The following is a 24,100-nucleotide window of genomic DNA, read 5'->3' as shown; positions in this document are numbered from 1 at the left end:
TTCATTGAAAAAAAAAACCTAGCAAGGGGTTTCATTGAACCAGCCCGACCAAAAGTTGCAACCCCAGTGTTGTTTAGAGAGAGAAAAGATGGCTCTCAACGTCTGTGTGTCAATTTTTGAAATTTGAATTCTATCAGTGTGGAGAATATATATCCCTTCCCACTCATGAAGGATATGCTAACACACCTCACTAAAGGGAGACATTTTTCAAAGCTGGATTTAAGGGAGGCTTACTACCGTATCAGAATTAAGGAGGGAGATGAATGGAAAACGGCATTTAACACTCCTCTTGGATGCTATCAATTCAAAGTGCTACCATTTGGGCTACAAGGGGCCCCTGCAGTATTTATGCAATTTATAAATGAAGTGTTGCAGGAGCATTTATATAAGGGCTGTTTGGTCTACATAGATGACATTTTGTTATATTCTGAGATCAAAGCAGAAAATGTAAAACTAGTCCGGGCGGTTCTGAACAAACTTCGCTCTGCAAAACTTTATGCTAAACTCTCCAAATGCGAATTCCACCAAGAAAAAAATGATTACCTAGGATACCACATTTCACACCTGAGCATAGAAATGGATCCTTCGAAAGTGCAATCGGTACTTGACTGGGAACAACCCAGAACACACAAACAGTTGCAAAGCTTCCTGGGATTCGCCAACTTTTACAGCCAGTTTATCCCCGCTTTCACCCAGATAGCTCTCCCCATCACCAAACTTTTAAAAACGAAGGGGGAGGGTAACCTGAAACCGAAGCAGCCTTTGAACTGGACAATGGAATGCCAAGCTGCATTTGAAAAACGTAAATGGCTGTTTTCGGCAGAACCAATCCTAAAGCACTTGGACACAGAGAAACCGTTCGTCATACAAGCAGATGCTAGCGATGTGGCGATAGGAGCGGTCCTGCTTTAGAAAAATGAGAAAGGCCAATTACAACCACGCGCTTACACATCCAAAAAATTGAATGAATCTGAGCAAAGATGGGCCATTTGGGAGAAAGAGGCGTATGCAGTTTGATGGGCTCTTTTAACCTGGAGACATTTCCTAGAGGGGAGTGAGATCCCTTTTGAAGTCTGGGCGGATCATAAAAAATTAGGAGCCCTAAAGACCCCAAGGAAACTCTCTCCAAAACAAGTACGATGGACTCAGTACTTTAAACAGTTTGAATTTATGCTCAGATATCTCCCGGGTGGAAAAAAATTTCTGGCAGATGCACTATCCAGGAAACCGCAATACAATAGTATGAAGCCAGACGTAATCAAACCCATGATACAAAACAATCAACTAGCCGTTAAAGTAACCACCAGATCCTAGGGAAAACGAGACACTCTGGAGGACAATGACACCACCCAAACTTTTAAATAAGCTTTAACCACCGACGAATGGTTTTTGAGTCACAAAGACAGCTATCTGATGAAAGATAACCTAGCTTGAATGGAAGGGAAGTTGTATGTTCCAGCCAGCCAAAGATTGTACTTAATGGAAAGGTGCCACGACTCCAAAATAGCAGGACACTTTGGTTTTGTAAAAACTTTACATCTAATTAAAAGGCAATTTTGGTGGCTATCACTAAAAAAGGACATAGAGAGCTATGTAGCCAGGGGACCAATTTGTGCGGTAGCTAAAAGACGCCAAGGCAAAATGCCAGGACTGTTAAAGAAGGTAGCCGAGCCTTCAGCACCCTGGAAGGAGATTGCTATGGATTTTATTGTCGAACTACCAGAAAGCGCAGGGAATACTGTCATTTGGGTCGTAACAGATTTGTTTTCAAAACAGACACATTTTATACCGTGCCAAACAATCCCAACTGCCAAAAGTTTAGCCAAGTTATTCCTGATACACATTTATCGCCTTCATGGAGCCTCGCAGAGAATCATCTCCGACAGAGGGGTCCAATTCACCTCAAAATTTTGGGGGATTAAACCTACTTGGCACCACCCAAGGACTGAGCTCCAGTCACCATCCGTGCACCAATGGTCAAACTGAAAATCGGAACATGGTTCTAGAACAATACTTAAAATGTTTTATTAATTTTCAACAGGATAACTCGGTTGATCTTTTACCTTTTGCAGAAGTGGCCTTCAATAACACTGTGCACTCAAGTACTGGGTTCACCCCTTTTAGAGTAGCAACAGGCCAGAATTTCAGCCCCATGCCTGAACTACCCACAGAAGAACCCACCATCCCCTCAGTAAAAGAATGGATAGACAACCTATGAAATACATGGCCAGCAGTTAGATTAACGTTACAGGAAGCTAGAGAGGCTTTTAAAACTCAAGCTGACAAGAAAAGAGTAGACCCCAAACCTTTCCATGTTGGAGATAGAGTATACTTATTTACAAAATTCCTGAAGTCATTGCAGCCATCAAAGAAATTAGGCCAAATTTCATGGGACCTTTCCCAAGCACCAGAGTTATCAACCCAGTAACAGTAGAATTACTCCTTCCAAGACCCTCAGGCAAGTCCATCCAGTGTTTCACATTAGTTTACTCAAACGAGAAGAAATCTCACAACTCAGACCTGCACCTACACCTCCTGTTCCTATCATGATAGAAGGTGAACAACATTTTGAAATTAAGGAAATCCTGGACTGGAGGAACCACAGGGGATAAACCCAATACTTAGTTGCTTGGAAGCATTTACCTTCATCCCAAAATGAATGGGTAGTGAAACACCATGTTAGGGCCCCTGCCCTATTGAAAAAATTTCACTCCCAATACCCTGACAAACCTTGTTAAAATACTATGATGCAATTTCTTTTCCTATCTTTTCACAGGTTCTTTTTCTAAAGAACGGCAGCATGTCAGATTCCTAAAAGTGATACTGCCATTCAATTGGGAGGAGGGGAGCCTCAGAGTTAAATCACTAGCTGTACCTGTAACAACTAAGATTTACAACTTTTACAACTGGTTTCCTGTCACCAGAAGACTGGAGGTCCCAACACCTCTGGAGGGATGTTTATGATGGCCATGTGGGATATCTTACTTTAATGTCTAACTAGAGATAGCCATGGGAATGTGTGTTTTATTCGACTCTCAGGGCAGAAGAGTTAAGGAAACATCTTCACACTTGTGTATTGGTCAGAATCTGCATTCTGACAAAGGGGAGGGGTCATTATCAGTTTAATCTCACTTGCATTGCCTAAAGGGTTTCAAATGCTGCTTTGCCTCTAATGGTTTCCATCCTGCTTAATTAAAGGTTCCTTTTGAAATAATCTGTTTCAAGGGCCTAACTTTCTTAAATTAGGAGAGGAGCCATTACAGTTATTTAATGCTTCTTCAGTTACCACATTTTCTCTGGAATATAATTCAGAGTAGTGCTGCACCCAGCGTGCCATCTGCTGTGCTCGGTCCTGGATAACCTCTCCTGTAGCAGATTTCAGAGGGGCAGATTTCTTCTGTGTTGACCTAAGGCCTGCTTGATGCCATCATACATCCCCTTGATGTTGCCTGTGTCAATTGCTATCTGGATCTGAGAGCAAAGCGACAGCCAATAAACTCCACTTTGCCCTGATTGCGAGTCTTGCTGATGGGCCTTCTGAGTTGCAGTGACCCTGCAGCTTTAAGCACAGGCAGCATGCAAATTAGGAGCGTGCCGCAGTTGCAATCTCTGACTTAGTAGTATGGTGCAAAGCTGCTGCACACCAGGAAACTTAACCACCATTCTGGCCTAGCAGTGCTTAAAGCTGCAGGGTCACTGCAACTCCCCCACCTACTTATCTCTCCACCTGATCTAAGCCCTTTTGGCTGACCTGCACAGTGTTACTCAGTGCTGGCAGCACTGGGGCTGGGGCTGAAGTCCAGGGCCTTCAACTCTCAGCCAGCTGCCAACACCCCATTGTCTACTTCAGCCCAAGGAGTGCTGCTACCACTGAGAAATGCCATCTCAAGCCCTATACCACAGCTAATCACACCAGCACCCTTATAAAAAGCCCCAGTTTCCCCGCCACTCTGTGCTTCACAGGTTCTGCCATGCCCTGCTGACCTGTGCTACTTCACACAATTTTCCTAGTCACACATCCCATTCCCTCACCAAGCTGTGATCCATTTTTGCAATCATTCAGAAAACTTCTAGTCTTTCCCAACTCTTGCAAAAATGAAATGTGCAGTTTGAAGAATGGCAGGAGCCTCCTTCTTGCAGTACTTCAAAAAAAATGTTAAAGGTTCTTAATACAATACAGTATGAAGAAATTAATTGATTTAAAATTGCTGCTAAATATACAAAAATAGTATCCCCTGACTACTGTGTTAGTGAGACCCCGCCTTGAATAGATGTATCCTGGCTGCAGAACTTTACCAGTGTTCTGGAAATAATTTGACCAAATTTGCACGGGGCTTAAAACACATCCTGGTAATTTTAATACATTCAAATACTTTTTCCAACTTACAAACTACTGCTGTCTGTTCTACAATTCTTCACTAATGGTCTATCATTTTATTTTATGTATGTGCATACATGCATGGGTGCGCGCACATGCACACACAACACACAGCATTTGAGATTTTTCAGACTATTAATAGAAATATATTTTATAAAGTTTTTTGTTTTTTCATTTTCATAACATATAATCATATGTATACTATTACATAGACATCATATTGTATTATTAAATATTTACACCAATTCTTCTTACCATCAACTCCCAAAAACAATTATTGGCTCTTCTGCTCGCCATACATCATATGTGTACCTTATCCATCACTTTCTTCTCCCTCTCTTCTTCCCCTCCCTACCTCCTTTCTTCCCTCTGTCATCCTTCCCTTCTCTACTTCCCTTCCTATCTCCTTCTCCTCTCTCTCCTTTCCACTCCTCATTTCTCTCCTCCTCTCCCCCCCCCTGCCCTCTCTCCGATCCCTCTTTTCTTCCCTTACCTCTCTCCTCTAATTCCCACTCTTCATCTCATTTTCTTGGTGTATTTCAGTTTGGGGCAAGCTCCATTTTATGTTGATGGTATTTAGAATTGCTTTTCAATATACATATTTAATTTTAACATGTATTCTCCTCTTTTAAAAAAATACTACAAAAAAGTATACATATATTGTCATTATGCTTTTAACCCACCCCCACTCCCCCAGTCTAATTTTGGCCGAGATTTAGACCTGGTTACAATTTCCAGCTATTTTCATCACTATCTTTATATAATTATACATCCTTACATGCTCTCAGTTAGTGATTCTGTCTTTAAATCTCAATAGTTTCCCACTGTAGGTATATTTCATGTTCCCTCTCCATTTTTCCATATCTTGGATTAGATTACCCTTAATTGGCTATAAATGGCAATCCTCGCTGGTCAATGTTCATTTCAATTCCCTTAATCTATTATATAGAATAACAAGCGGTAAATATCTCACTTTATTCATTATCTTAAAAGTTCTATATATGTCCATGTTTCATATATTTTAACCCATGGTTAGTTGTCCTTCACTATTAATAGAAATATTAATAGTAATATTTCGGATTCATGGAAGAGAGGCAATGTCATTTAACAATTATTCTGATTATCACTAAAAAAGGAGAATGAGAAAAAATCTGTAATGCCCAAGTTAAAAAAAATATTTTATTTACTTATCTAGTTTATATAGCCATACATCTCACCAAAAGTGACTCTAGGTAATGTAGAACACAGTTTAAACAGTGAATAAATCCTTAAAACTATTTATTATTATTATTAAAAAAGTTTAAAAGGTATTAAAAAAACAAATAACAATTAAGGGATTAAAATAATAATAAAACCATCTCACAAATTCACTCATTCCTTAGGAGCCTTGCTGGCATAACCAGATCTTAAGGGAGTATTGGAAGCTCAGCAGCGATGAGGCAAATTTCACATCAAGGGGGAGAAGATCTCACAATGTGTCACTGCTGCAAAAAATGCCCACTAGCCAAGGGAACTTGGAACATGTCCTCTCTGCTGTATCTGATGGGATGAAATCTAGAAAAGGATTATAATCAATGTAGCTAGCAAATCACAGGTATAGTGTTCTACCAGAAACACGCATAACTGCTTTCGTCATAATAATTTTGCACTATCTGAAGTTTTCAAGTACTTTTCAAGGACAGCCTCATGTAGACTATATTGCAGTAGCACAACTGGGAGGTGACTAGGCATGAGTGATTCCTGAATATGGCCCCTCCCCCTCAGAAAAGGTGCAATTCGCATGCAATATGTTGTGCAAACACCCTCTTAGTCAAGACCACCACCTGTTCATTGACCAGGAGTTCTGAGTCCAGGAGGACCCATACTGTACACAGAATTTTGAGACACTGCAACCCCATCCAGCACCAAAGATGGTATAGTCCCAAAACCAGGTGTCTTTAAAATGGAAAGCCACTCACTCTTGTCTGAGTTCAGTTAAAGCTTGTTCTTCCCCATCTCAACTCTCACAGCCTGAAGACACTGGGATAAAATGTCCACAACATTGCTTAACTAGCCAGGAATGGAGATGTACAATTTGGGTATCTCAGGATATTGATGATACCTTGTTCGAGTATGAATATTCATAGATTGGAAGAAACATAGCAACAGGGTCAGCCAATGGGCGCTGTTTGAAAACTGAAACAGTATTTGCTGGAGATAGCTAGGAGTCTGGGTGTGGCTTAGCTCTGTAGCGCTGAGTCTGTGCAAAAGCTACAAACTAGTCTGAACTGAAACTGGAAACTGTTCTCTCTTCTGCCTGTCTACTACATTGGAAGAACCAGCCATTGGTATTATATATGATTTCTGTGTTATTATGTATGTAAAGAGAAGTTAACGAATCCTACTGCATTAGTTACCTATATGTGCTTTCTAGATTTGATTGCTGCAATAAACTCTGACATACCTCACCCCATGTTGATGGATGAGCTCATCCAGCAGTCTCATGGAAACAGTAAACAGGGAATACCAACCCCTGTGGAATAGGAACAGAAGACAAGATCTTTCTTTTCCAATCACCAACAGGAGACAATCAAAGAAAAAGGAGGTGGACCTGTGCCACCTGCCCCAAGTCCTCTGAGTTTTTCAGTAGGATACCATGGTTGACGGTAGTGAAAACTGCCAAGAGGTCAAATAAGGCAAAGATGGATGCACTTTCATCATCTCACCCATGCCAGAGATCATCCAAAAGCATGACCAATACCCATACCCAGTTCTGACTGAAAAGTAACAAGATAATTTGTTTCATCCAAGTTCCTTTGAAGCTGTGTGCAACCCTCTCAATCACCTTCCCCCAGAAGGGAAGGCTGTATACTGGATGGAAATTGTCCAATCCATGAGGTTCAACAATGACTTGAGGAGAGGGCATATCAAGGCCTCCTTAAGAGGTAAAGAACACACACACACACGCCCAAGCATTCACCACCGCTCGAGCTTGCTTGCATGACACTGTCCGGGCTGGTTTCATAAGTCATGGATCAGGGGAATAAGTGGCCAAGGTCAGTCCTAATCCATTCAAATTATTTCCAGATAATCAAGCAAGATACTACCTTCAGCATGTCTCCAGACCTGCAACAAGGCCAATATCCAACTATAAGTGGATTCACATGATTTTATCTGACATATGCTAACTAAATTCCTCCACACATCCCTACAAAAGGTTCCGTGGATACTCGTTCACCCAGGGCTACAAGATGGCAATAGTAGTACAAGCAGTACTCTTAAAAGCACTTAAAAGTACTGGCACTTGCTATCCTTACCACCATTAATAGCACTCTAAGCCATCTTTGATCAAGTTTGTCCCCAGTTATTTGCTAGTGGACTTCTAAGATGTCTCCTTTCTCACTTCCATTTTTCTTAATTCCTCTGCAAATCACAGGAAGAGATGAAATCCATGAGAAACAAAAGAGAGAATTCGCAGAAGTGCAGTCCAATTCAATGCCTCAGCTGCCAATTATTCCAAGAGGCAACCAAGGCTTCATATGGACTGTGCAGACCAGCAGGAACAATCCTAACCAATCTCTGAAATCTCTCTGGACCCTTCAGTCAGCAGGGATGGACAATCTAATGGGATCTGTCTCCCTGCAATGGCCAGCAGTGCCAAAGAACTGAGTAATCAAGGTATGATCTAATCATGAAAAGGGACACACTAAAGCTACTCCAACTAAATATCACATAGCCACTAATTTGACAAGAACACCAGAACCAGTGTGTGAGAGACCACTGTCCCACGTCAGGGTCTTGATAACACTGGTCTATAAAATTTGGGAAATTATCGACCTCCGAGATAAAATGTATGTCAGCATTCCGAGTAATGCATCCATGAAATCAGAACTCCAAGGCAGGTAGATTCCTCAAAGGACATGTTTATTGGATACATCATATCGGCACAGCCAGTGAAAACCAACTCTGAAAGTTCCTACGGTTTTCACCCAATCAAGAGTAAAACTTCCCCACCCCCCAGTGTCATCAGTCACATTGTCCAATGAATATAGCTGGCAGACTCTTCTCCTCCTTCACCAGCCACCTGTTATGATGACCTTGGTTCTTTATTTTGACTGTAAGCGGGGCTATTTACTTCCCCCTCACCTTCCTCTCTCAGGCTTTGTGGCAACTGTGAGTCAGCACAAGATGGCTTCAGTCAGGTTTGCTTCAGAATTGACAGTCGGACCTCCCCCCTTTAATTGGAATTTCCTGAAAAATTCAAATGGAGAGAAATTAGTTTTTCAATCACCCACCTCTCCCTTCCCCTGGAGGTGCCTTTGGCTTTTGAGGGTATTTATTTTGAAATTGCTTAGTTCAATAAATCTGCTCTTATAGCCCAGCTCTCCACCCAAGTGGCTTCGGACAATGGGTACACTTCCATTGCATAGTCTGGAGTCTAGGATTCATTTTATCTCGTAATTCGTTTATTCCTGTACTATGATTGGCTTTGGGGCTGCCCAATATAATGGCCTCAGCTGAGACCTGATTGCTGGCTTTAACAAGCTGCTATAGAAGACTGGATGCAAGCAGGGAAGATTCAACTCCACCATGACAGGATTAATAATCTTCACAATGGGGAAGAGACCTATGAATTTGGGTCCTAGCTTTTTGCAGGGTAGTTTTAGTCTTAAATACTTGGTGGAGACGTAAACCTTGCTCCCTATTCGGAGGGAAGACCTATGTTTGTCGGGTTTTGCAGCGTCTTGAAAGGCCTGTTTTACATTCTCCCATGCTGTCCTCAGTGACTCCATCCACTAATTTAAGGTCATGGAGCAGGGTGACTCTTTAGGGAGTTCCAGCATAGGAATGAACTCCATGCCACTGGTGATTTGGAAAGGGGTTTAGTCTTGTGCTGCTGTGCACTGCATTGATGTGTACTACCTTAGCAAATGATAGGAGGTCTGCCCAGTTAGTTTGTTGATAATTAACATAGCATTTTAAGTACTGTTCTATCATTGCATTCACCATTCTGTTAGAGCTCAGCTGGAATGCAGAGCTAAGCCCCTGGGAGGAGCCCATGGGCCTTATAAACTCCCTTCAAAATTTGGCTGTAAATTGGACCCCTGGTTGGAGATAATTCTCTTGGGAACTCCATACAGCCTATAAATGTGCTTTACAAATAGTTTGGCTAGCTTGTGGGCTGACGGTAGACTGGAGCAAGCTACAAAGTGGAATTTCTTAGAGAAAAGGTCAATCACTGTCCAGATGACTGTATTTCCCCCACTCTCAGGAAGGTCTACTATAAAATTGGTAGCTATTTCTTACCACAGCTGGGAAGGGTCAGCTATTTGTTGGAGCAGTCCTGGGGACTTCCCTTCATTGTGGCACATGTAGCGCAGCTTTTAACATAGTCCTCAATGTCCCCTTTCATCTTTGGCCACCAAAATTGCCCCCCCTCCTCCTGACCAAGTGCAGGATTTTCAGGAAGCTGAAGTGGCCTGCCTGCTTGGCATCATGGCTTCTTTGCAGTACTTGGAGAAGCAGGTTGTTGGGGACATACAGTTTAGAGCCCTTTCAGGCCAGTCTGTCTCTGAGGTTTAGTAACTCCTCGCTGTCCCAGGACCGAGGATCAGTGGGTAGCTCTATTTTTAACTGTTGAGTCAACTCCCCCCCTCAGTTTTCCACCTTTGGGCTTGCTGCCTGCTGATAGCTTGTTAGGCTTGCTGGGGTGGAGGTATCATAGTATGGACCATCTTCTCATGCTTGTTGTATTGTGACATTTGCGATAAAACATTGGCTAAAAGGCGTCCGCCCCAGGATATTTTTTAAAGTGAAATTGAATCAGACCCACTTTGATGAGAGCTTCTGCGAGGTCCTAAGTACCTCCAGGTTTTTATGGTCCATCTATACTTCAAATGGCTCTTAGCTCCCCTCAAGGAAGTGGTGCCAGGTCAGCAGAGCCCAGCAGACCGCTTATGCTTTTTCCTACACTGACTACCTCCCTTCAGTCTCTGTTAGTTTTCTGGAGGTGTATGCACATGGTTGCAGGTTCCCCTTCAATTTTTTTTAGAAGACTGCAGCAACTGTTACATTGCTGGCATCTGCTTGGATGACAAACGTTTGGTCCCAGTCTGGGTGCTTAAGGATCGGCTCTTTGGCAAAATGGCTTTTGAGCATCTCGAATACCTTTTGTCATTCTAGAGTCTATTTCAGGGGCTGACCTGGCCGTGGTTTCACTCCCTTCCTCTAGTCTTTAGTAGTTCAGTGATTGGGAGGGCAATCTCAGCAAAGGAGGGAATGAACTGTCTGTAGAAATTAGTGAAGCTCAGGAAGCTTTGGAGCTGCTTGCAGGTTTGAGGGGGTTGCCAGTCCAGGACGACTTTGACTTTCCCTGGGTCCATCATTGGACACACAATACCCTAAGTAGACTAGGCTGGATTTATGAAACTCACACTTAGACAATTTGGCATACAGGTTCGGTGCTAGGAGTTTCTTGAGCACCTGGCACAGCAGCTTGATGTATTCTTCCAGTGTCTCAGTGAAGGTGAGAATGTCATCAAAGTATATGAGGATCTCCTTGTATAGGTGCTCATGCAGCACCTCATTAATTAGTTATAGAAATACTGGGGGGGGGGGCGGGCTGCAGCCCAAAGGACTTTAAATTGCCTTGCTGAAAATGTCTGCAAGGTCTCTGTATTCCTTGCTAATCAGGGGATACCTGGAGGCTGTTCAGGTATGGCTTTCGCTTTATCGCTCCACTTAGTGTCCTCCAGCCATTGGACAGCTCCCTTCTCAGGGCTGCTGGGAGGGGGGGAGAGCCTATGCCTAGCCTTAGCTTTCTCTCTCCTCCTTCCCACCAGATGGTAGAGGCCCATTTGTCCAGCCAGGACAGTCCCACCATCACCACTTCAGTCATTTTTGGCATCACCACAAAGTGGATGTTTTCCCAGTGCCTGCCCAACTCACCCTCAATGGTTTGGTGAGGAGCAGGTGGGGCTCCCCTATCAGCGATCCATCAATTTGTTCAAATCTTATGGGTTGAGTCAGGGTCCTCACCCTGATTCCCAGCTTCAGAACAGTTTTAAGCCGATTAGGCAGTGGGTGCACCTGAGTCTATTATGGCCTCTACATCCCACTCGGCTTTGGATTTATGTTTTTCGAGGGGGTGGCAAAGGGGTGGATGCCTTCACTTATCATCAGGTTGTCCTCGCCCTCACTGTCATAGGGCACCAACTGCCATATGTCCCCAGTCGGTGTTCTCTTCCCTTCACTTAGGGGGAGGAGATCTGGACAGCCTGACAGATGAATTTCCCCCTCTCTCTTGGTTTCTGGGGGGGGGGGGTCTTCACCTTGACAGACTTTGGTGAATTCATCCTGGGTTGGGGAATGGGAGCGAGGCACTCAGCAGCCCAATGGACTTGCTGGCTGCAGCAAAAGCATTTGATGGGCAGTCCTGAAGCTCTGCTGGAGGAGTCTTTGACTTGACTGGGGGCTGATCGTATCTCCCAGCTGTTGCTTTTCTGATTGGGTGTTTGGTGCCTGTGCCTGTGCCAGTGCCACTTGCATTGTTTGAGGTCGAGGTCCGTTACTACTGCCATCTGGTACCACTCGTGGATCTGATGAGGGACCCCTCGGTAAAAACAGGCATTCAGCAGCTCACAGTCCAGGCACTCTTTAAAGTGGACAAGTAGCCTCTCCAGCTGCTGCTGCAGTTTCCCAGCTACTCGTCGGAACTCTCAGACATATTCTTTGGCGAGTAGGCCCCTCAGCTTTAGTTTGTAGATCTTGGCTTCAGCTTGCAGGGCCTGAGTCATCCTCAAACCTAGACCTCAACTCTTGAAGGAAGATGTCGATGTTCCCCAGTTCTGGTGCATCCTTATCATAGAGCTTGGTCACCCATTCAGCTGCCTCCCTTCTCCAGGTTCGCTGTCAAAGCACAGATCATCACCCAGTCACTCAGGTAGTCTGCCATGTGGTCATCTAGGTGAACCCACTGAAAGTGATTTTCATAGCAGGATGTGCAACTGGGTGAGGAGGAAGAGATTGAGGTGGAATCAAAGCCAGAGGCTGAGAGCCCAGCCAGCCCCAGGGTAGTATGCCCAGGGGGAGCCTTGCCAACCTGGAGGATTGGCCATGGGGCCGGGTGAGCTTGCTACTGGAGCTGGATTGCAATGGGGAAGGAATGTCAGGACAGTTCTGCTCAGGATCTGGCTGGATTGTTTGAGTATACCCGCCTGTCCCATCCTCTCGATGCTCATCCGGTCAAACCTCTCCTGCAGGGTTTCCACTGCTGGCCTGGTGAGCTATCACGTATCTCCATTCTCTGGACTTGTCTAGTTCGGGAGGCCTTCCCTCTCTCCAGTGGGGTGACAAATTGGCAGACTCTCACATAGATGTCAGTGGGAATTCCACCCCATATCTCTGAATTGGCATCTGAGGTTCTCCTTGGTGGCTGTAATCTCTGCTCGGACTTTGGGACAGGTCCCTGCAGGAGAGGACAACCTCTGTCAGCATCGCTGCAGTTTGCAGGGCCTCCATAGAGGTCTGCAGGCACTCTGGGGGGGGGGGGGAGAGGGTTGCATCACCGCCTCCTTTTACTTCTTTCTCCATATCTGCAGTCTTCCTTGTCTTCTCTGCTCCCCTCAAGGGATCGGATAAGCAGCCCAATCTCCAACCAGAGCCCCATCCCATGGAGAGTAGCTTTGATTGGAGCAGAGAGTTAGGAGAGTTGGTTTAATGTCAGCATTCTGAATAATGCACCTATGGAAATCAAAACTCTTCCCCACCCCCCGTTTCCATTTAATAGTGTGTCGTCTGGGTACTTTATCTTCTCCCTACTTTCTTTTCTAGCTTGCCTTCTCTAGCCAATCATAAAATCTTCCCCACGTCTTGAAGTACTCTGATTCCTCTTTAGCCTTTATTTTCATTGTCAACCTATCCATCTCTGCACAATCAAATATCTTTTTAAATATGTCTTCGTCTGTTGGTAGCTTATTTAATTTCCAATTTTGGACAAATACAATTCTCACTGCTGTAGTTACATGTATAATCAAATAAATATCCTTTTTCTTGAATTTCTCTGGGATAATACCTAGTAAAAATATCTCTGGTCTAAATTCTATTTCTTGTTGTAACATTTTCTTTAACCATACTCTTATTTTAGTCCAATATTTCCTTGCTTCTGCACATGAACACCACATATGACAGTATGAACCTATTGCTTGTTGACATTTCCAACATTTCACTGACTTGTCTTTAAACATCTTCGCTAGTTTTCCAAGTGACATATGCCATCTGTAAAACATTTTGTATATGTTTTAGCTTCAGGTGTAGCTGTTGACATGGTTAATTTATACTTCCTTTTCCATAGTTGTTGCCACTTTTCTAGTTCAATCGTATGGCCAAAATTCTTTGCCCAAGTTAACATTGTATCTTTAACTACTACTTCTTCTAGCATAGTTCTTAATAGGTAGCTATATAGTTCCTTGATTATTCTTTCTTCCGTTCCAATAAGTATCTTATCCAACTCTGAACTTCCTAAGTTAAAACCATACTCCCTTTTATCTTTTTCATATCTTGATTATATTTGTAATTGTGAAAACCATCTATATCAATCCCTTGCTTTCCTAATTCTTGTTTTTGTTTTAGTTTCCCCCTTTGTGTTAAGATATCTTTGTCATGCACGCATGCACACTGAGGGAGGTCGCACATTGTATTATGGGTGCAGCACACCCACGCATGACCCCCCTGCACTTCCCTCACTTATGGCATGCGAGCCAAAAAAGATTCGCCATCGCTGGCATAGAGTGAAACACCGGTGAAACACCGAGAGCTTTTGATTTGCTTTCTAACATCCTTAAGCAGTTCTCAAAATCTAGCACTTCCTTTCTTCTATTTTATCGGCTATTCAAGGCACAAAACTCAAAACCGGAAACCAGAGTCCAAGCCTGTCCGAATCTGAGCGATTTTATCCTGAAGATAACAAATTCTTCAGCCCTATCCTGTAAGGGGGTCTTTCCCAGTTCCTTGGTTGAGTAAGGAGCGGGTCACCCTAAACAGGGTGGCTGGGCAGTTATCTGTGGATGCGATAAGAGCGGAAAAATGTTGCCGTTTTGCCGCTTATATCTCCACTAAGTAGGATTTAATATGAATTATTATTAGTGTTCGATCAGATTCGGACCGGCTGGCCCTCCAACCACTCTCTAGGCATCTTTTCTGGCGTTTCATCTCCCGGTGCTCCTTGGTAAACCAGGGAGCTACCCAGGATCAACACCGGGTCAGAGGCCGCAAAAGCACAACGTGGACCAAGGCCCCAGTGGCCACCCTATCCCAGGCTTCCACTAGGGCTTCGGTCGAGCTGTGAGCAAGCGATTCAGGAAAAGTCCCAAGCTCCATCAGGAACCTTTCAGGGTCCATCAGGCGCCTGGGGCAGAACCATCGAGTTGGTTCTGCCTCCCTGCGGCGAAGGGTAGCAGTATGGAAGTCAAGCCTGATGATCAGACTATGACAAGGGTAGGATAGAAATATCCCCTACATCTAGATCATTCATCCACTGTCCAGAGACGAAAATCAGGTCGAGCGTGTGTTCCCTGCTATGGGTGGGGTCTTGAATTAACTGAGTTTGGTCCATAGCTGTCATGGAAGCCATGAACTCCCAAGCTGACTCGGATGTCTTGCCAATGGAAGGCAGTTTGAAATCCCCCAAGACCATAAGCCTGGGGAAATCAACGGCCAATCCAGCTAACACATCCAGCAGCTCTGGCAGGGCCGATGAAACGTAGCAGGGAGACAGGTACATAACAAAAAGGCCCACCTAAACTCCAAGGCCCCATTTCACAAAAAGGGACTCACACTCACCTATCTGAGGCACAGTGACCTCCTGAGGTCCCAGACTTTCCCTAATAACCACTGCCACCCCCCTCCCCGCCCCTGCCCCGGGCTCTCGGCTGGTGAAATGCCCAGAAGCCTGGTGGGAATAATTCACTAAGGGGAACACTCCCCTCATGGCCCAACCAGGTCTCCGTAATGCATGCCAGGTCCACTCTACCCTCTTGTATGAGGTTGTAAATGAGGGGAGCCTTATGTACCACACCCAGGGGTGTGAGAAGGGTGATGAGGGTCGGAACGCGCAATCACTCTTAAACAGCAAACCCGCGTCCCCCAAACATAATTTGGCCCTCGGCCCCCACCATATCTGCCTCTCCCATAAACAGTACAGATGGTGAACCCCTGGCTTAATATCTCCCCCGGAATCCCAACCCTTCCCAGCACTCCCGACCCGCGCCCATTAGTTAACTCTGGCCTGTGCCCTGGCAGACTCCCCCCCAAGCCTGTCTGAGCCATCCGAATCAACCCCCATGCACCCTCCCTTAAAAAACCCTGTATAAAACCGCTAAGAAGTCTCTTCTTCGCATGCCACATCTCGGGATCCCAAGATCCGTCATTAAGGAAGCATCTTGATAGGCAAGAAGGCCATCCCCGGGAAAGGGGGAGTTCCCGAAAGGAATAAAGTTCTGTCGCAGTATAACATAGAGTGTGGCATCAACCAAACGGGGTGACATCACGGGGAGATGGAATGAGGAGATGACATATCCATGGGGGGGGGGCAGCCGACAGTGTTCAAGGGGGTAGCGGGAAGCTTATGTTCATCATAACAATGGTCGGTGTTAAGGACAATATGTAAGAGTAATGGCCAGATGTCAAAATTGCAGCAGATGATGAATTGCGAGGTGGTGAAGTGGCCCGTAGTGGCGGTGATGAGGACAGCGGTGGCAGCAGCAGCTGCTCCAACTTCAACAACTCCAGCAGCTAAGCTCTGTCCACGTCAGCTGCACTCATATCCATCGCCAGGGCTGCACTCCGTTGACCCAGTCCATATTGTCACAAGAGTAGGGGCAAAATGACACAGTACGGTGGCCCAGGCAACGGCAGTGATACTGGAGGGGGCCACAATGAAGGAACCCCCCCCACTCCAACCCCGCCTATGCCAACTACTGAAGCCATCTTCTGCTGGCATCAATATCCATGCCAGCTGCCTCAGCCACTCCCTGCTGATCCAATTTATCATGTCCATAAGCAAGGAGGAGGGGGGAACAATCGGCATAACACCACGGTGTGGGGAGCGGCAGCTGCAAAGATCCCAAGCCCGGTGTCCCGGTGCCGCCGACCACACCCACGCCAGCTGCAGAGACCCAGGCCGGGCCTCTGGTAGGGCAGGAGCCATTGCAGGTGTCGAGAATGAAGGCGTGCCCTAGGTACTATTGACAGGCATGAAATCATCTTGCCAAGGAGTTGTGACAGCTGCACGATCGATGCCTGCAATGCCTGCAGTACCTGCAACACCTGGCTTCTGATGCTTGCCAACCGCTCTGGAGATAGGGAGACCTGGCAACTGGTGGTGTCGATGATGGCACCTAGGTGCTACAGCCTGGTGGTCGGATGCAGATGACTCTTTGTTGATGGAGAACCCGTGATATTGGAGGGTTTGCAGTGTGTGCTGCAGAGCTTGCACCACTTGTTGCCGTGACGATGACTGAATGAGGAAGTCATCCAGGTAGCAATGCAGGCGGACCGGGTGAGATCTCAGCTAGGATCTTTGTAAAGGTCCGAGGTCAGGCCGAATGGCAGAGCCCTGTACTGGTAGTGGCGGCCTGCATAAAAGAATCTCAGGAACCTGCGGTGAGGTTTGCAAATGGGGATGTGGAGGTAGGCCTCCTTGAGATGTATGGATGTTAAGAGATCTCTCGGCCTGATGCAACCCAGAATTGACTGAAGGGACTGCATCTTGAACCTCCGGTATGCTATATGATGGTTTAGCTTTTTTAGATCGAGGGTAGGGTCCCCCCCTCCACCACCACCCTGGAATTCTTTGGGACAAGGAAGAGTATTGAATAAAACCCTTTCCTGACCGGGTGGAACCAGTTCTATGGAGTTTATGTCTCTGAGGTGAAGGATCTCCTGTTCCATGGGAGCCCTCCTGACCGGACAGGAGGGGGTTGGACACCGAACGAAGTGTCGGGGAGGAGGGGAATGAACTCTAATGTTACACCTATGCGTATCATCTGAAGGATCCACAGGTCTGACGGGAAGTAACTGCTCCCATTGGTCGTGGAACAGCTGGAGACGCCCTTGTATGGGAGTCGTCCGCTGATGGTAACTTATAACATCTGAAGGGTCTGGACCCTCCGCGATAGGAACGTTTAGAGAAAGACAGTTGATGGTTTCTGTCATGAAAGGGCTCGTGGTAGCAGCGTTCAGGGTGGCATCGGCAATGTACTCTGTTGCTGCGATAATTTTGTTAACATCCTGCCTTAATTTGGTATTCCCAGCCAGGAGCTTGGCGAGGAGCTGTCTCAGCCAGAGTAGCGCCACCCTGGACAGAAAGGACACAGAAGCGGAAGTTTTAATGGCCCAAGCCTGATGAGTCTTGTGTCAGGTGTTCGGCCCTTTTGTCTTCCGCTTTGAGCCCTTCTAACAGTTCAGGGGGGAGCACTGAATTGGAAGTGAGAGCCGCCAAAGGCGCATCCACGGAAGGCAATTTCAGTAAATCTTCTACACTTGGATCAACTGTCTACAATTTCTTGTCATTACCACTAGGGGTAGCAAGGGTACCTGGCTGCACCCACTGGTTTTGCACCACGTTAAGAAACAATCTTGGAACCGGCACAATTTCCTGAGTAGGTTCTGGCTCCTCAAAGAGTCCCTGAGGTCCTCCAGTGCAAGAGCAGCTGGAGCCGGGGTGCTAGTACCCAAGCGGGTCGTGGCTTTAGCCTTGTTCAAAATAGTCTTGTAATGAGTATACTTGAACAAGCCAGAAAAGGCTGGCTAGTCGGGAACAGCAGCCTCATCCCCGGAGTTTTTAATCATTTTTTCCAGTATCTTCCCAGTTATTGATGTTAGGCTGATTGGTTTGTAACTTCCTATGTCTGTCTCCCCCCCCCTTTTTTTTTTGAAGATTGGAACCATATCACTTCTTTTCCAATCTTCTGGTAGTTCCCCAGTGTTCCAAATTTTTCAAAGATATGGTACAATGTTTCTGAGATAATATCTGCATGTGAAGACTGATGCAAAGAATGAGTTGAGCAGCTCTGCTTTCTCTTTGCCTGTTACTTCCTTGCCATCTTCACTTTTTAGTGGACTTGACTTTTTTCTTATTTATATATTGAAACTTTTAAAATTATATTTAACTTTTTTTCAAGCCTTCGTTCATTCTGAGCCATTCCTTTTCTGACTTCATTTTTGCAGATTCGGGCTATCTGCTGATATTCTCCCTTAGTTATATGTTATATTTGTTTTACTTATCCTTTTTGTCTTTGAATTTATCAGAGAGATCTTTGTGCAACTATGCTGGTTTTTTTCTTGGATTTATTGTTTTTCTTTTTCAGTGGTATTAACAGATTAATAGAGTTGGAAGGGGCCTTGTAGGTCATCTAGTCCAACCCCTTCCCAAGCAGACCCTACACCATTTCTGACAGATGGCAGTCCAGTCTCTTCTTGGGGCTTCGCTTGTTTGTGTGGCCCAGTTGCTGGCATGCCGCATACTATTGCCAATCCATAAACCAAGGACTCCTGCCCTAGACAGTGGACAGTGCATTTATTGGGTCAGATCTTTTTTATACAACATTAGCAATAATAGTACAAATAGTATGTGAAATTCTAATCTTTCAACTTCAAACAATACTATTCTCATTTCATATTCCTTTTACATTTTACTTTTGATTCATTTAAGCATAAATAACATTTCTTCACACCCTGTTTATTATCCCTTAGCAAATGTTGTCATTCAATATTTTTAAAATCACTCATTATTCCACCATAACATCAATATTCCAAATGTATAGGATTACTGACAACACCAATTATTAACAATAGTCAATCCATCACGGGAGTATATCTCAAGGTCCCCACCATTTCTAATCCTTAATATTTTAAATTCACAATGTCTTTTAACAGAATTAATATTAGTACTTCAGTTAAATTGTCTAGTCCTAAATTACCATCTATTAACCTAAACTTATTGGGGTTATGGTATTTTCCCATTTTATTAATATATTTTCTCATTATCCATCATCTCTTTGTCTTTCTAAAATTCCATCGTTTATTGATTTTTTGGTCCGTCTTTTATCTCTCTCTCTTGGAATATTCTATCTCTTTTTAGTTTTTTTGTCTCTTCTAAACTTCAGGGTACCTTTTGCCTCTTTCTGCTGCGTTTTTTGAACACCCATCCACAAAGTTTCCTTTTGTTTTTGTTTTTTAAAGGTTTTTTTTCTGTGTACCATAAATTGTGATGTTATGTACATGTCTTCTACTTATTAGTCTCTTTTCTTTGTTCCTAGCTTCTTGCTTCTCATTTTTATTCTCCCCTTCTCCTGCTTTTTGTAGTTTTTCATCTATTTCTTGAATATTGTGTTCCTCTCTCCCTCCCCAGTTTTTGAATAGCTTCTACATTCATTTCTGTATCTTTAAACAATTCCTTTGTCTCTTTGTCATTTCTTAAGGATTCATGCAGATTTTTTAACATGCTCAATATTTCTTCATACATCTCTAGATCCATTCTATAGTAATTTGATACAGCTTATAAAATTATATTTCTATTATTCCAATATCTCAATATTTAAGAAGCTTCTATTTAATCAAGTAACATTAATCCCATAGTTATATCTCCAAAACCCCACATTTTATTTCATAATTTACAGCCTTATAATTCCCCAATTTTCCAATTGTCCAAATTTTAAAGTCTTATTTCATTTTTCTCTCTTTTCTTCTGACCTTTTCTTCTTTTGCCATATAATGTTCTATTAAATAACATTAATACTCCAAGTCCAAATTAATTCAGGTTACTCCACTAAATTCTTCCAGTCTTTCCAATCCATAATCCAATAGTCAATTTTAGTAAGATTTAGTTATTTGCAAATTAGTTCCTTTTATAACTTCAAAAGGAAAGAAAAAAACCCCTACTATTTAATATTTTCCCAGATGTCTTCTAACTACAGAGTCAAAGTCAGGCCATTCACCAGATGTTTTTACTTCTGTTCTGTGTATTAGACTTTGTGTGTATTAGATTAGGAAGACTGCGTCTTACCATGCAGGACCGGTCAACAATAGCGGTGCTCCATGCCTGCTGCCGCTTCCCACAATTTGGTTGAGCCCAGGACCACAGCAGATTCCTCCACAGTGCAGGGGGCAGGCTAATCCTCCTGAACAGCCCCAGTTACCGCTGGCTTGGCAATTACCACCCATCTGGGCTTACTACCAGGGGCATGGCTGAGTCCAAATGCAATGAATCCTGCTCCCACTCAGCCTCCGCCACCACCACCGCAGCCAGCTTCCGCATTTCACAGCGGCCTTCGATGGGAGTCCAGACAAGTTGGCTTTCTACCTAAACTGGGTGTAGACACAAATTGACCGTCATGGGGACCCTATGCCAACAACCAATAAATCATCCAAGCCATCATGTAGAACCTAGATGGGGAGGCAGCAGAGTGGGTGACCCAACTGCAAGACGAAGATGTGCCAGAACTAGGGAACGTCAACAACTTCCTGCAGAAATTGAGGAATAGGTTCAAAAACTAAGCCCAAGCCCAAGAAGCAGAGGCAGAAATTAAAGCCATCAAGCAAGAGGGTCGCTCGGCCAAAGAATACATTAGAGAATTTTGCAGAATTGCTGGGAAACTGCGACATTGGCCAAGCGTCTCCTGGTCCTGGTTCTTTTTCCAAGGGCTCAGACAAAGAATTACACCACACCTGCCTCTCCTGGGGAGTCCCAGACAGCATCCATGATTGGTACCAAATAACTGTGGCCATGGACCTCGAGATGAACCAGTACCAGAAGGAAACTCCAGAGAAAAAGCCCAAGGAAAGCTCAGCCAGAGAACTAGCACTGTCCAAGGAAAGGACAGACCAAAAGGGGCCTCAACGGTATCAATCAAGTGCTTCCAATGTGATCAACAGGGCCACTACATGTCCAAGTGCCTGGCCCAAACTCCTGTCCCACAAGCAAAGAGCCCTGCATCAACCAAACCAAAAAAGCCACCACGGAAGAATCCGGAGAGAGGAAAATTCACCCGCCAAGTCATTGAGGTCTCCTCCCTGAAGGGGAAGAGGGAACTCCAGCTCAAGGAGGCCTGCTGCTGGCAACCGGGGACAGCAATGATGACAGCAAGGACAACCCAATGGTAAATGAAGACATCTATCCATTTGCTATCAAGTCAAAGTTAGTTGTGCTGAAAATAGGAGGGAGAAACAGAAGCTATTATAGAAATGGGATGCAGCCGGTGCCTGATAATCCTTCCCCTTGCCAAAGCTAGGGCAGAATTGAGGGAGTACATTGACAACAACTTAGCCCAGGCATTCATAGAGCTAAGTCCAGAATGACAGAATTGAGGGAGTACATTAATCCTCCATCATCCATATCAATAAATGGAATCACTGAAGGAAGCACGGGAGAATACCAAGTGCACCTAGCAACTGGACAGTATTGTGATTGGACCATGTGACCGATCGTTTTGAGGAAGTGATTTTTTTTTAACTTTTAATTAGGTAAAAATCGTGGGAATAATCAGAGTCAGTTTTCACCAGCCTGTGCCAATATGACATATCCAATAAACTTATTCTTATTCTTACTCTGCCTCAGAGTTGTGTTTGCTACGGGTACCGTATGTTACTTGGACCCCTGACAGATATGTAATTCTTTTACTTTGCACTAGTTAGCAGTTTACCTGCTATATACCAACTACAACTTTGATTAGGGAGGGTAACAATGAAATTAATTAAGGTATTGGAGAAAAGGGAATCACAAAGTCAAGGATTTTAATTAAAAATGGAAGTGAATAGCCTTATGGATAGAGAAATAAGAAACAACAAAAGTGGAGCTGTGGAAGAAAGAAAATGAGTTGACTTTCTGGGACGGTGAGATTTGAGAGGTGAATTTCTTTACATAAATGAAAAAATACATTTGCTGGCACAGACAGAAACAAAACAGAGCAAGTTCACTGTCAGGCCAAGATAAGTGAGGTGTATTCTTACCTTCTTTCCCTAATTTTTTTTATGTTGCTGTTTTTCTGCTTAATTGTCCCGAATTATTTGATCAAAATTTACATAGTAAAAAAGATAAAGAATAGACAAAGAAAGTGAGAATTATTTTAAATGGAAATCTGAATTCAAACAAATGGCTTTGGAGCTCAGAACCACTTTGGCTTTATTCTGTACTCACTTTTTTGGACAAATGATTTGACTTTTAAGTTTTGCCACTTCTATTATGGACATTAGCATGAACATTATAACAACTAATATGTTAATGCACATGAACTTTTGATAACTATTTTGTGACAGCACCCACACTTTTTCAAAGTCTGAAATGTATTTATAATGCCGCAAGTTATAAAAATATTTTAACTACAATAGATTCAAAGCAAGTATCTTGCATAATTGAACTGGGCAGAAAATATTGCTGATAATTTTTTTAAATGTCACAAATACATGTGTGCATGCATGTTCACTGACTTGGTCTGAATATTCAAAATCTGAGTGCCAAGGAAATAACAAATAATGATATGGGTACAAATAGGACAAGTTCTCAGTATTAATTGTTGTGAGTCCTCGGTGACAGAAAACAGAACTGAACCACTCTACACATGGATCACTTGTTTTATATATTTAAGTAGATCATTTCTGTTTAATTTTTTGGATTAAATGCTAAGTACTGTTCGAGGTTATAACTGTACCTGGAGCAAAATATTATTGCTAACTCTATTAAGAAATAGCAGTGAGAGATGGTCGTTTGAAAGCAAGCATGTATTGCTACTGTAAATTGTTGAAAGAAATTAAAGAAAACTGTAAGTTCAACAGTAACTACTTAAAGTAACAGTGGGACATAGGAGATAAGTGTAATATGAAAAAATTATCTTAGTTATATTTACATACATGTATAATCATGTAAAGAAGCAGGGAGTAGCTCAGCAAATACTTATTGTTACAATCCTATTGATCTGCATCAGGAGAGGCTCTGCTGTGTTGTTCCAGGATGTGGACTAACAAATCTCCTGCTCCACCTTTGCCTCCCAAATTACCAATAACCATGTTTTCCCTTTTTTTAACATCCCACAGAAGCTTGAAATTTTCATAACCTCAGCAGCCACCACTCACTCAGCTTGCATAAATATGTATCTCCATCACATATTTCCTCATTTCCCTCTCTCTTTATAACAACAGTTTTTGGATAATCAAATAATTTTTAAAGGTTCTGGAATACAGGGACAGAAAAATATACTCTTATTGTCTACATTATCATAGTTAATATTTTCAAACGTAATAGAGTACTTCTATTTTGATCAACAGTATATATGTGCTTGCTAATATCACAAAATAAATGGGACAGTCCATGGACTTGTCCATGTGTGCACATATGTTTGGGTATACACAGCACAGTATACAACAGAGTTGTCTCAATAAAAGTAAAACAAACTCTGGCCCATTTTTGTTTTGTTTTCAACTGATGTCATAAAATCTATTCTCACAATTTGTGCAACTGCTTGCCATTAATATTTGGTCAGTTTGAGTATTTCAAAGCATGAGAAATACTTTAGTTTACCAGGATTAAAAACCAACAGCCAGCACTTCCCATCTTCCTACAGATCCAGAGAGGTGGGAAGCAGGCAGAAAGAGCATCTGATTCGCAAGTTTTAAGTTCACCACGGGAGTGGGACGTTTATTGAAGTAAAGACGGGGAAGGGGGCAAATGGAGCCGTTACGCTTCCCACAGAA

At 43.6% G+C, this 24,100-nt stretch overlaps 1 protein-coding gene and 1 long non-coding RNA gene across 3 annotated transcripts in view; both read right to left on the bottom strand.

Annotated features, from left to right (window-relative positions):
* YAF2 (YY1 associated factor 2) overlaps positions 1-24,100 on the bottom strand; it is a 68,335-nt gene that overhangs the window by 43,064 nt on the left and 1,171 nt on the right. The window lies entirely within an intron of this gene.
* On the bottom strand, positions 8,265-24,053 carry LOC148044140 (uncharacterized). Its single transcript, XR_015697773.1, has 2 exons — positions 22,364-24,053; positions 8,265-8,608 (listed from the first exon to the last, which is right to left on the bottom strand). It is a non-coding gene; the product is annotated as an uncharacterized LOC148044140 (long non-coding RNA).

Source organism: Thamnophis sirtalis, unplaced genomic scaffold (assembly GCF_051295495.1).
Source record: "Thamnophis sirtalis isolate CommonGarterSnake01/CBP01778 unplaced genomic scaffold, rThaSir2_p1.2 scaffold_9, whole genome shotgun sequence".
In the NCBI taxonomy this organism is placed as follows: domain Eukaryota; kingdom Metazoa; phylum Chordata; class Lepidosauria; order Squamata; family Natricidae; genus Thamnophis; species Thamnophis sirtalis.
The sequence above is the reverse complement of the archived record's forward strand: the minus strand, read 5'-3'. Positions and strand labels throughout refer to the sequence as shown.